This window comes from Leucoraja erinacea, chromosome 17 (genome assembly GCF_028641065.1).
Source record: "Leucoraja erinacea ecotype New England chromosome 17, Leri_hhj_1, whole genome shotgun sequence".
NCBI classification, from domain to species: domain Eukaryota; kingdom Metazoa; phylum Chordata; class Chondrichthyes; order Rajiformes; family Rajidae; genus Leucoraja; species Leucoraja erinaceus.
In genome coordinates, this window is record NC_073393.1 from 10,429,740 (window position 1) to 10,444,502 (window position 14,763).

A 14,763-nucleotide genomic window follows, 5' to 3' on the forward strand; every position below is an offset into this window, starting at 1 on the left:
AAGGCATTCGAGAAGAATCGGGCCAGTCAACTTGTTAGACCTCGACTTTGCTGATGACATCGTCCTGCTGTCAGACCAGATGAAGGAAACACAGGAGTTGATCGGCGGGGTGGAGATGGAGTGCGAGAAAGCGGGCCTCCACCTCAATGTCAAGAACACAGAGTACATGGCGTTCAACGTTGGTGACCATGAGCCTCTCAAGACCAGTGCATCCCTCAAGAAAGTGGAGGACTTCAAGTACCTGGGAGCGAGGATTTAGAGCTCAAAGAATAACATCAAGGTCCGGAAAGCGCTTGTATGGAAACATGAGGAAAATCTGGACGTCTTGGATGTCTAAGGGTCTCAAACTGAGATTCTTCCATGCAACTGTAGAGACCATATTATTGTACGGGTGTGAGGCATGGACTCTCATTCGAGCACGGTCCAAGTCTCTCGATGGTACCTACACCTGAATGCTCAGAATAGCTCAAAATGTCAGTTGGTGGGACCACATCACCAACGCCATGCTCTATGGGGAGAATCTGCCTCTGAACCTCGAAGATCAGGTGGAGAAGGATGATGCTCACTGGTCACTGCCACCGCCCCCAGAAATGCCAGCGAACAAGGTTGTGCTGTGGGAACCCACCCATGGAAGACGTGACGATCAAGACGATGCTGAACACGTTGATGGAAGACACATGTGTAGAGACAAAAGAGGAGCTTTCCAGCTGCATGGAGGACATAGATGTGTGGTGCATCCGTCACCATGTCCCTCGGAAACCAGCACCACTGCTTCGCTAATGTTTTCACCAATTTAATTTAAAAAAAATAAAAATAAAGCTTTTGTCCAGTCTTCTGGTACCTTACCCATGGCTAATGAAGATGCAAAAATCTCTGTTAGAGTCACAGCAGTCTCCTTTCTTGCTTCCTGTTACACTCTGGGAGAGATCCTATCAGACCTTGGGGATTTATCCACCTTGGAGTGCAATTATCTGTAACGCTTCCTCTTTCCTGATACAGAAATGTTCCAGAATCAGCATACTCCTCCATTAACTCTCCATCCTCCACATTCTTCTCCCCAGTTAATACTGATAAAATGTATTAATTTGGGATCCTGCTCGTATCTCCCAGTTCCACACATAAATGTTTATTTTGGTTGTTGAAAATAATTACTCTTTGCCAAGCTAGCCTCTTGCTTCAATATATTTTAAAAGGATTTGCTCGAGATATATTTCTGTCACCAATTTGGAAGTGGAGTGTTGAAAAATAGCTTCCTACACGAGAACATTTACCACCTGGGGCCAGAACTGTTCGAATTAATCAGCCTGTCAACTCACTTATTAGATACCCTGAATTGTAAATGGGACAGAGCTGCAGACGTGTTATTATTATTGTATTGTAATTCATTTATTAGCCAAGTATGTAAAAACATACAAGGAATTTGATTTGCCATACAGTCATACCAAAAAAGCAACAAGTACACAACAAACACAACTACATCAAAGTTAACATAAACATCCACCACAGCGGCTCCCTCACATTCTTCACTGTGATGGAAGACAATAAAATCTTATCTTCTTTCCTCCTTATTCTCCCGCGGATGGAGTGCAGTCGAACCATCTACAGTCGGGGCGATTGAAACTCCTGCGATTGCGGGGGTCGAAGTTCCTGCGGCTTGGAGCTCCCGAAGTCGGTCCCTAACCAAGGGACTGCAAGTTCCACGATGTTAAAGTCCGTTGGTTTTCGAGGTTGGAGCTCCTGAAGTCGATCCCCAGCAAGAGGCCGCCAGTTCCTCGATGTTAGGCCGCTGCATGGACGTAGATATGATACGGAAAAGTCGCGTCTCCGTCGAGGAAAGAAATTAAAAAAGTTTCCCCCCATCCCCCACAAAACTAAAGATACACTAAAACATTCATTTAAACAGACTAAAAACCAAAAGAAGAAAAAGGACAAGACAGACTGTTGGCGAGGCTGCTAGTGGTGGTCATGCATTAACGTGTTTCTACGGCTTCCAGTAACTCATGGGGTACCATATGAGAGTAAACCACTTTGTTTGCCTGAATGGCATTGAGACTGGGCAATTATACTCAGACGAGTAGTGATGCTAAAAAAAAACTAGAAATTGCAATGTTTTAAAATATTATTATTAATCTATGTCTGTAACGGGAAGTACAAACTTGCCCTTGAATTAAATTGCAGTCAATCCAGTGACAACTGAAAGAAGAAGCGTCAGAATATCAATACATTTGGTTGTATGTCTCCATTAATAAGAGCCACTATGATGACATTTTATTCTCATGTAACCAGACTCTGTAAAACAGTCTAATTGATTTCAGCCAGAGTACCTTCTGTCCATGGCTCTGAAAATTATCCACTGTATTCATCGTGGACACCTACCATTTGAAACTGGTGGAATCAGAGCCAATTGTGTTAAAAGCTGCACGGACCAACTAGCTGTAGTGTTCACATGTTCTCCAACCTCCCAATACTACACCCCGAGGTCCCTGCATGCTTTAAAAGGATATCTATAATACCCTTGCCCAAAAAGAGCAAGGCAACATGCCTCAATGGCCACCGATTGGTGCCACTCACTTCTGTTGTGATGAAGCGCTTCGAGGTTGGTCATGATGCATATCAACTCTGGCCTAAGTAAGGATCTGGATCCACTCCAATTCACCTTTCTCACCCCAACAAATTGACAGCAGATGCAATCTTGCTGGCTCTCCACTTTACACTGGATCATTTGGCCAACAAGAACATACGTCAGGCTGTTTTTATTGACTACAGCTTGATGTTCAATGCCATTGTACCCGCTAACCTTATCGTCCAACCGAGGCAGCATGGTCTCTGCGCATCCATATGCAACAGTGCCCTCAATTTCCTCATTGGTCAGACTTGAATCACTATGAATAGGCAACAACACCTCCTCCTTGCTGACCATAGGCCCCTCAAGGCTGTGGCTAAGTCCTCTGCTCTTCTCTCTCTGCAGCCATGACTGTGTAGTCAGACATGGCTTCAAAGCCATCTTAAGTTAATTGACACTACCACCATTGTTGAACAAATAACAGGTAACAACGGGTTAAAGTACAGGAGGGAGATAAATTATCTTGTTGAGTGATGCCAGAACAACAATCCTGTTATCAATGTTAGCAAGATAAAGGAACTGATCGCTGACGTCAGGAAATGATAGCCGTCGCTCCATGAACTTGTGTTAATTGGCGGGACAACAGCCAAGAGAGTCCACACCTTCAAATTCTTGGCAATGCCCATCTCTGTTGATCTATTCTCGGCTCAGCACACTGATACAATTACACAGAAAACTAATCAATACAATCACTTCCTGAAAGGTTTCAAGGGATTTTGCAAAATATGCATCAAATGTTTACAAAAATATAGTGACGGTCATAGCAACCGATGCATCCAGACCTGATTCACCTCTTTTCTAGCTTTCTCTCCCCGCTACTACAATCAATCTGAAGGGTCACGACCAGAAGCATTGTCTATCCATTTCCTTCACAGATGCTGCCTGATCCATTGAGTTACATCAGGACTATCTTTGCTCAAGATATTCACAGCTTTTCATTATTTACATACCTTTGATTGTTTTACATTGCATAGAGTTCACACAAGGTGCCTATTCAGTACACATACTCCCCAGTACATGCCAGGAGCAATTTACAGCGGTGAATTAACCTACCAACCAGCCACCTTTGGGAAGTTGAAGGAAACTGAGGACATTGGGGAAATCAAGAAGTCAGAGGGAGAATGTTCACATACACATCAAAGATCAGGATTGAACCTAGGTCGCTGGAGTTGTGAGGCAGCTACTCTACCAGATGCTACCTAACTATAATACAACAGTAAATCAACCACTGTTTAATATCAAAAATAAATCTGTGATCCAGGTCATTGCCATCTCACAGAGGTAAAAGATACACAGATAATAAGTTTCGTTTTTTGCTTGGAGATACAGCATGGAAACAGGCCCTTCGGCCCACTGAGTCCTTGCCAACCATTGATTGCCTGTTCATACTAGCTCTGCCTTCTCACTTTCACATTCCCTCTCTGCACACATTAGGAGCAGAGGATAATTAACCCATAAACCTGCACATCTTTGAGATGTTGGAGGAATAGAGCACCTGAAGGAAACCCTTTGTGTGTGCGAGTCTCTCTCTCTCTCTCTCTCTCTCCTTCTCTCTCTTTCTCTTTCTCTCTCTCATCCCTCCCCTGCACCCCATTTTTTCAAACAAATTAAATAATAATCCTTTATAAGGGTGAGAAAATAAATCTGGTACAATTGAGCCTGTGGTAGTGAGGTACTCAAAATTAGATTGGTATGAATGTATTTCCACCTTGAAAGGAAATCCATTTTTAACGTAGTTCAAATCATAAATTGGCTCCAAGAAATCCAATGGACATATTAACATTCAGCTTGGAATTTATATTTTATTTCTATTTTTGATTAGCAAGAGTTAACTTGAGTTTCGTGCATGCTGTTATTTTTATTTTTTCAAACCTGCTACAAGTGTAAAATAAGACTAAAATATGCCTTTAAATGTACTGACAAAGAGAGAATATAGATTATCAAGCAGATTCAATGACACAAATTGTGTCTCTCTTATCGTTTTATTACCTCTCAATTTAGTTCTGGTAACTCTTCTGCATTCCATTCCATTGACAACTCACTGATAACATGGATAAATTAGCTGTGTGCGCAACATTGATTCCACATGCTGCAGCGATTTAGTGTACACAGATTTGAATGAGTTTCTCTCAGTGTTATATCTTTTATGACTGACTGCTGTTAATTTTCTGATCATAAAAAACTGGGGTTATATTGATTTAGATTGATCCAGCATTGAGGTGCAGGACCATCACATCCGTTCCTCATTAGTTTCAAATGACTGCAGATTTCTGCTACCTTCACTTTCTTCCTCTTGGTAAGTTGATCATTTTCATGAGTAGCTATTGTCTAATGACTCAAAGATTCAGGGTGCATCCATAAGGGTTTTTTTAGGCTCCATTGTACAAGATCATTCACTGTATAGATTAGAAAATACTCTAAATGTGCTACTCATTTTCAATTGTCAGCATTCGACAATATTGGTCAATGGTCATTTCACAAGCAGCTATTTTAAGGCATTCCGTGAGATACAAATACAAAGTCTTGTCAACTGAAAGTAGTGTAAGATCTTCCTGAAAATGAGCAAATCTTTGGCTCACAACAGTTGTTCATAGGGACAAATGCATTTCAACATCTGACACTGTGCAGGTGGCCTGATTCTTTGGGTGCTGTATGCAAAGATATCAGAAACAGCATAGTGGGGGAGCCTCGGCATGCTGTCGTATTGAGAGTTAATGCATCTTCAGTAACTACACCAGCTAAGCACCACCTCAGTATGACACTGAATAAGGGTTGCATCAGAGTTAAGACCAGGAATGAGAACTATGAAAACCCCCCTCATGATTCTCTCCAGCTAATGCCCTAGTATGTCAAACTGATTAGTGTTGTTCTTTCCTAACCTAGAATCTGTCCTCATTGGCATCTGTGAATTCATAGAAATTTCTATAAATGTCACTTTAAAGCCTCTTCGATGAGAGCAGCTCTGCTGCATGTCCCTTGCATCTGACAAATGGTGTGAAATGCAAGTATGTGCAGAGTCACTGTCATTACTCCATTGCTCACATACTCCCTTTCAGTGGTTTGTGCTCCAGCTAATGTTGGAAACTGGAAAATGTCAGCTTTAAGTTTGCAATATAATTAGCATGGTAAAGTGCTCAGGTGCTTGATTTGTTATCAATAAAATAAAGAAATAAAGCAAAAGAAATGGTTCAGAACTGGACTGGTTTTTCTACGTCCTCATCTCCAGCTCCCTTATTGTTGAGGATTTGTTGCAAACCATCCAGTTTAGGGTTTGTACACAAGTGTGAAGGAGTCTTCCTCCTACTTGTGTTCTGGCTTTTGTTACAAACTGATATCGGTTGCAAGCATAACAGAGGAGATAAGAGGTTACAATTGTCATAATAATATACAGTGTTGCCCAAGTGTCAGCACGCGGCCCACAGTGGGTTTGATAAAGTGCAATACTGCTGGAGCTTTGGAATGAATTTAAAACACTGGAAAAAGTGAGTGAAGGAACACTTTAAGACGAAAGGCAATAATGCTGAAGGTACTGTATCCATCATGGACATACATAGCTAACACTAGCCATGAATTACAACATAGGTTATGGACATTTCTGGAGGTGATGTGGTCAACATACTGGTCTAATTGCTACTTTGTGCCTTTTGGAGAATGCAGGAATGATTGGGCAAATGGTCTGAAGTGAGTCACCTATACAATGGGTGCATCATTTGATAGGATGTCCACTGGTTTGATGCAAAATTCCTACCCTATGGAGGGGAGTTTTGAAGGGGCCAACTTGAAAACATTCTGCTGATGTGCATTTTTAAAGAAACAAAACAAAATATTGTGTCAAAAATTTCAATGGGGCTACTTGCAGTCCTGCAGTAGATGGTGTAATCATCTCACTTGGTGCAACAGTCGTTGCTGCTCATTCAGGTTCATCACCAGCCAAGCCTCCTCTTAGTACATTTCCACATTAAACAAGACCTTGTGTAAGCTACCAGAAACACAAAAATAGGAATGTTGGTTATTTAGATAGTGGTCGAACTCCTTGAATCTTCTTCCACTTCCTGTTGCACGATTGGCAGGAAGTATTTTGAAGGCCATTGTATTTTCAGCCCTCATTAGATTGGAGTTGGGGAAGTCATCTTGTAAATATGATGAAAGGTGACCATAACTTGTCTTAGTTTAGCCAATCCTGTAAAGTAATTTGACTTTTCCTGGATTTTAATTTAGTAAGAAGATCAGCTATTTTACTTCTTCCCAAGTTGGGAATGTAAAATTCTAGATGGCTTAGCTTTAAGCTGAGAAGGGGAAAGTTTAAAAGAGATATGCAGACAGTGGTAGTTGCGTGGAATGTACTGCCCGGGAAGATGGTAGAAGCAGATACTATAGCAATGCTTAAGAGGTATTTAGACAGGCACATGAACGGGCAGGGGATGAAGGGATGAAGACCATATACAGGCAGATGAGATTGCTTTAATGTAGCATCACAGTTGACACAGACATGGTGAGCCAAAGGCTCTGTTTCTGCGCTGTACTTTTCTATGTTTTGTGTTTATGACTTTACTAGATCCAAGAAGTTCCATAAACTATTATTCCATAAGCAGTTCGCTTACCGCCACAACAGATCAACAGTGGATGCGATCTCACTGGCTCTCCACCACGCTCTGGGCCACTTGAACAACAAAAACTCATATGTCAGGCTGTTATTCATTGACTACAGATCGGCATTTAATACCATCATCCCCCCCCCCAAGCTAGTTACCAAGCTCTCTGATCTGGGTCTCTGCACATCCCTCTGCAATTGGATCCTCGACTTCCTCATCCACAGACCACAGTCTGTCCGTATTGATGGAAATGTGTCATCCTCGATAACAATCAGCACGGGAGCACCTCAAGGCTGTGTGCACAGCCCCCTGCTGTACTCACTCTATACTCATGATTGTGTAGCCGGACATAGTGCGAACTCCATCATCAAGTTCGACGACGACACCACTGTTGTGGGACGAATCACTGATGGTGACGAGTCAGAGTATAGAAGTGGAATCGACCCATTGACCAAATGGTGCCTGCACAATAACCTGGCTCTCAACACCAGCAAAGGAACTGATTGTGGACTTTGGAAGGGGTAGGATAGGGACCCACAATCCCGTTTATATCAATGGGACGATGGTGGAAAGGGTCAAGAACTTCAAATTCCTGGGCGTGCATATTTCCGAAGATCTTTCCTGGTCCCAGCACACTGATGCAATTATAAAGAAAGCACATCAGCGCCTCTATTTCCTGAGATTATGGAGAGTCGGTATGCAAAAGAGGACTCTCTCGAACTTCCACAGGTGCACAGTAGAGAGCATGCTGACCGGTTGCATCATGGCTTGGTTCGGCAACTTGAGCGTCCAGGAGTGGAAAAGAATGCAGAAAGTTGTGACCACTGCCCAGTCCATCATCGGCTCTGACCTCCCCACCATCGAAGGGATCTATCGCAGTCGCTGCTTCAAAAAGACTGCCAACATCATCAAGGACCCACACCATCCTGGCCACACACTCATCTCTCAGCTGCCATCAGGTAGAAGATACAGGAGCCTGAAATCTGGTACATTCAGGTTCAGGAATAGCCTCTTCGCCACAGCCATCAGGCTATTAAACTTGCCATCAATCAAATACTGAACCATAACAGCCTATTGCACTTTATCTGTTTATTTATGTGTATATATATGTTCTATGCTATATAGACACGCTGAACCGTTCTGTATTTATGCTTACAATATTCTGTTGTGCTGCAGCAAGCAAGAATGTCATTGTCCTATCTAGGACACATGACAATAAACTCTCTTGACTTGACTTGACTTGAACTATTATCCAAGTTTGTGTTGGGATTATGCCTTCTTATGACTTCCAACATTTTCCCACTCAAGTTTGTATGATCAGTGAAAGGGGGTTTGATTACTCTGAAGCCATTAACTACACTCTTACCTTAAGATTAAAAAGCCTCTTTTCACAGTGGCTCGAAAGCTCCAGGCCTCAATGAAGCTGGAAGATGGGACCCTTCATAACCACAGTTTTTTGATGTGGGTGTATTAATAAAAAAATGACATTCCACCCTGTGGGTAGAATGATTGAAAATCAGCCACATTATGCTCCTGGTCAAAATGCATGAAAAAACAGAAACTGACCACTTTGTCCATCAACCCTGTATCTCTAACAGAAAACTATCGCAGTCGGCTTCAGATTCAAGATTCAGATTCACCATTGGCCACAATTCTCTCATTGTCAGTGTACAGTACAGAGACAACGTAAATGCATTTAGGCATCTCCCTTGAAGAGCGACATAGCAAACAAATTCTGAAATAAATAATAATTAGTGTCCGGGGGGGGGGGGGGGTGGTATATTGGCAGTCACCGTCTGTACGTTGCTTGAGTAGAGTTGTGCAGCCGCAAGAAAGAATTGCTATCTTCCTCGACCTGCTGGTTCGGACTTGACGAGAGAGACCAAGTTTGTGTTGGCCTCCCGGATGGTAGGACTTCCAAATTTTCCACTCAAGTTTGTATGATCAGTGAAAGCAGTCCTTAGCGATGCATGAGCACACCTCCGCAGACAGCGCTTTCTTTGGACGAAAGAGGCCTCAATGGAGATGGGACCGTGGAACCACGGTGATGCGGTGGGCAATTTTCACCACCCTCTGCAATGATTTCCGGTCGGAGACATTAGCAGTTGCAATACCATACTGTGATGCAGTTGGTAAACCCTGTGCTCTCGATGGTGCAGTTGGCTATTTACTGTTTGACTGTGTCATTTATACCTTGTCTTTTAAACTTCTGTTGAAGAAGAAGAGTATACTCTCTGACTCATTTAGCATCTCTAATATGATGCTTTGTTCTTGTGAGAAGCATGTTTATGTAAATTTATTGCAATAGTATTTATTTTCCATAATTAGAACATCAAGCACATACTTTCTATGTTGAAACAAACATGTTGTTCCTACGAAATACCCGGATAGAAATCCCATCATCAGATGCACCTTGCAAATGCCTTGTGATAGATTTGAAAATGAACATCAATGACTAAAACAGTTACCAAAAGGACAGCACGGTGGCACAGTGGTAGAGTTGCTGCCTTACAGTACGAGACCTTGGTTCGATCCTGACTATGGGTGCTGTCTGCATGGAGTTTGTGCGTTCTCCCCATGACTGCGTGAGTTTTCTCCAGGTGTTCCGGCTTTCTCCCACATTCCAAAGACATCCAGGTTTGTAGGTTTATTGGCTTCAGTAAAAATTGTAAATTGTCCCTAGCGTGAAGGATCCTGCTGGCGCGCAGGGATCACTGGTCGGCTCGGACAAAGTGGGCCGGCGGGCATATTTCCCTGCTATATCTCTAACCTAAATTAAACTAAACTATTAGAACCACTGCGCATGCAGGGCACACATCAGTCAATTGCACTGCAGTCTCCTGCACATTTGACTTTTCTGTGCACATAGTTTACTAGATGCACAGTAGAGGTGTCAATGAGTGTGCAATATTTTGATTAACATTGCTGCTACAATTTTGTAGCTTGTCTAGGCACTTGAGAAATGACGTCAAGTGCTGGAGCAGTTGTGGCCTTAGCCCTCTCTGAGTGCCTGTAAGGGAGTTTGCATTGTCAAGCTGTGGAACACTCTCAGATGGACTTGAGGGCTGTCCACACTGATTAATTGCCCACTTCCAACAGCACAATCTACTTTTGGCCTTTGGACACATCCGATGCATGCTCCCATCTCCTACCCTCCATTTGCAGTGAAAGCTGTCCCAACTTGCCCCCACTATCTTAAACAGTGCAATAAAAAAAATCATCTCCCCAAATTAAACATTTTGTATAGTCCCCTTTTTCATGTGCAGAGATATTCTGGTATATTTTTTACAGTATAAATATGACTGTTCATCCTGGGCCTTGACATATTATTCCCCAAGTGGTTGAAAAACCATTAATATTTGACATACCTAGTAGTTATTGAACCATCCGACCAGATTAAGCACTTATAGGGTTGCCAGTGAATCACAGTGAATTGAATAACAATAATAGATTATTGACCAAGCATTCCAGCTTTCGTTAAATGTCCCACTTGGTACATAAAAACTCAAGTGTAATTGCACAGAACATTACTGCATGGATCCAATCTGTTTGTCCCATGAGGTTTGCTGTTTTTGTTCGCTTCTCGTGAACCCCTTCAAGGGAAATTTCCAGACTTGGTATTTCTTTTGGATTAAAATGTTAAAAGCACTTACAGGATATTGGAAAGACAATTGAATACGATAATGCAACCGTTCAAATAAGCTTTGTGCGCTGCTGGGCCCTGTCTGTGTGATACTGGGCACAAGGTAACAAATCTGAACCCATTTCTCACCTTTGACCAACTATCTCAGTTCCACTTGGGGGAAGTTTGGCAGGAGCTTACAACATCAGTCAGTGGTTCATTCACGATCATGAGGTTCAGGCAGGGGCGTTAGTTGGGGGAGTTTTGACATCAGCTGCTGAAAGGTCACAATTAGCTCGGTGGTAAGGTGCAAATTTACAATCACATTTGGTGAGTCACAACCAGAATGGTGTACATGCAGGTGATGGGAAACCAAAGAACACCATCCTGACAGATCAAACAGCATCTTAACAAAATCAAAACACTGCAGTCCCACCACATTTGGTTGTAAACGGTAGTTGACAATTAAACAGCTGACGGGAGGAGAAGAATCAAAGAACATCCCTATCCTTAATGATAGTGGGACAGCATACTAGTACGACTAAGGCTAAAGCATTTGAAACCATGTTTAGCCAGATAAGTGCCAAATAAATTATCCATCTTGTCTTCCTGTTGAGTTCACCAGAATCCAATCAACCGCCAATTTGATTCATTCCATATGAATACAAGGAACATGGATATACCAAAGGCTATAGAACCAAACAACATCCCAGCGGTAGTACTGAAGACCTGCACTCCAGAACTAGCTGTCCTTCTAGCCAAGTGGGTCCAGCAGAAGTAAAATGCTTATATCTACCTGACAATGTGGAAAATTGTCCAGGTAGATACTCTCACAAACACAGTACGTATGCAATTCAGCCACATACTACCCAATCAATCTAATCTCAATATAAGTGCAGTTTGAAACTATCATGGACAGTACTATCAAGTACCACTTACTCACCAATAACCTGTCCTGGCTTTGGGTTTGCCAGGAAGATTTTATTCCAAATCTCAACACAGATATGGTCCAAAGAGATGAATTCTAGATGTGAAGTATGAGTGAGAGTACTCGACATCAAGGTAGCATTTGACCATATATGACAGCAAGGTACCCTGGTAAAACCGGCAAAAAGCAGAAAACACTCCAAAATGATTCTCATATCTTGTGGTTGTGGTTGTTGATATAAAAAGCGAGAAAATGACTGTTGGAGTTCCTCAGAACAGTGTCCTTCACTTAGACATCTTCAGCCACATCATCAAGTTTGCGGATGACACTAAGCTGGGGGGCAGTGTTAGCTGTGAGGAGGATGCTAGGAGACTGCAGGGTGACTTGGATAGGCTGGGTGAGTGGGCAAATGTTTGGCAGATGCAGTATAATGTGGATAAATGTGAGGTTATCCATTTTGGTGGAAAAAACAGGAAAGCAGACTATTATCTAAATGGTGGCCGATTGGGAAAGGGGGAGATGCAGCGAGACCTGGGTGTCATGGTACACCAGTCATTGAAGGTAGGCATGCAGGTGCAGCAGGCAGTAAAGAAAGCGAATGGTATGTTAGCTTTCATTGCAAAAGGATTTGAGTATAGGAGCAGAGAGGTTCTACTGCAGTTGTACAGGGTCTTGGTGAGACCACACCTGGAGTATTGCGTACAGTTTTGGTCTCCAAATCTGAGGAAGGACATTATTGCCATAGAGGGAGTGCAGAGACGGTTCACCAGACTGATTCCTGGGATGTCAGGACTGTCTTATGAAGAAAGACTGGATAGACTTGGTTTATACTCTGTAGAATTTAGAAGATTGAGAGGGGATCTTATAGAAACTTACAAAATTCTTAAGAGGTTGGACAGGCTAGATGCAGGAAGATTGTTCCCGATGTTGGGGAAGTCCAGGACAAGGGGTCACAGCTTAAGGATAAAGGGGAAATCCTTTAAAACTGAGATGAGAAGAACTTTTATCACACAGAGAGTGGTGAATCTCTGGAACTCTCTGCCACAGAGGGTAGTTGAGGCCAGTTCATTGGCTATATTTAAGAGGGAGTTAGATGTGGCCCTTGTGGCTAAGGGGATCAGGGGGTATGGAGAGAAGGCAGGTACGGGATACTGAGTTGGATGATCAGCCATGATCATATTGAATGGCGGTGCAGGCTCGAAGGGCCGAATGGCCTACTCCTGCACCTAATTTCTATGTTTCTATGTTTCTATCAATGATCTTCCTTCCACAATAATACACCAGAGACTACAGATGGTGTAATCTCAAAAAAATGAAACTGCTGGAGGACCAGCAGGTCAAGCAGCATCAAGAACCATATTAGTTAGGGTTACACCAGTCTGATTGCCTGTAACCATGTTAATGTAAAATTGGATCCTTAAATTTCAAATTACAAAGATCTGGTTCCAGGATCCTCAATGATGATTTCTTCAGAACCCAGAGTCTTCCCCAGGCACTGCACCTGATGAAGATGGAGCTAAGTGTTGCATGATCTAATATTAAGTTGGCTGAGTAGCTTTTTCCATCTCCTCGTCATTATGAAACACTGAGTACAAAGGAATATCTAGAGATAAAATCATCTTCATTTGTACACTTAAGAATTCCCTTAGGATTTTCCCCCTTCATTTTGTCACAGTTTCCTTCCTGAAATTGGTACGGGATAGACCTTGTGATTAATACATCAAAGAAGAGAGATGAAAGTAAATCTTACAGCAAAGGCTGTTCTACCTTTATGCCCACATAAATCCTTCCAATAATTTGTCGGTGGTTGGCAGGAATACTTCCTATCCTTGAAGCCATTTTTTACTAGCACTAACCATTTCTGTTCTCATTTTCAGTGGATAGAATCTTGAGGCTAAAGTTTTCTAAGCAAGCATTAGATTTGCTGCCGGACTCTTCAAGAAATCACAAATGTGGGGTTAATTATAGTGTCAACACATGGAAACGGCCCTTTGGCCCATCGAGTCGACACTGATCATCATGAACACATCACACTAAACATACCCTAATTTCATTTTATTCTCATACATTTCCATCAATTTCCTCAGATGTTACCACTCATCTACTGTACATACTGGGAGCAATTTACAATGGTCAGTTAACCTTCCAGCCTGCACTTGTCTGGAAGGTGGCAGGATACTGGAGCACCTTGAATAAGTCTATACAGCCTTAGGGGGAACATGCTAAATTCACACAGACAGGACCTGGAGTCAGGATAAAACAGATTGCTGGAGCTGTGAGGCAGCTGATTTACTAGCTTTGCCACTATACTGTTCTAAAAAGTTAAAGTAAGCCTTACATGATGGTGTCATTTTTAATTTTATTGCTCTCTGCACAGTCGGAAATGAAATGCTCTTGTAAACTCTTGGTTAATCTTAACACTAATGCTTCCACTTCATTTTGGTGAAGGAGGATCATTTGCAGGTCAGAATTGAAACCGAACCGGGTCACTAGAATTGTGAGGCAGCAGCTCTGCCAGCTGTGTCACTGTATAACTCGAAGGGAGGGGAGGAGAGGTCTTTACGCCACATTGTGTGGCAGTAATTGAGGTCTCATTTGTTTTTCACAGGAGCTACCACTGTGTGCACTTAAGCATCAGGACAGTCTGTGGAATTCTCTGCCTCAGAGGGCGGTGGAGGCTGGTTCTCTGGATGCTTATAAGAGAGAGCTGGATAGGGCTCTTAAAAATAGCAGAGTCAGGGGATATGGGGAGAAGGCAGGAACGGGGTACTGATTGGGGATGATCAGCCATGATCACATTGAATGGCGGTGCTAGCTCGAAGGGCCAAATGGCCTACTCCTGTACCTATTGTCTATTGTCTATTTATTTATATGGATGAAAATCGGATGCAAATCATTTTCAGTTCGTTTTATAATTCATAATTTGCTGTTGCCACTAATCTTGAGACAGCCTAGACACCAAAGTCAGTTGTGTTTTCTACAAAGTGATTATATTGAG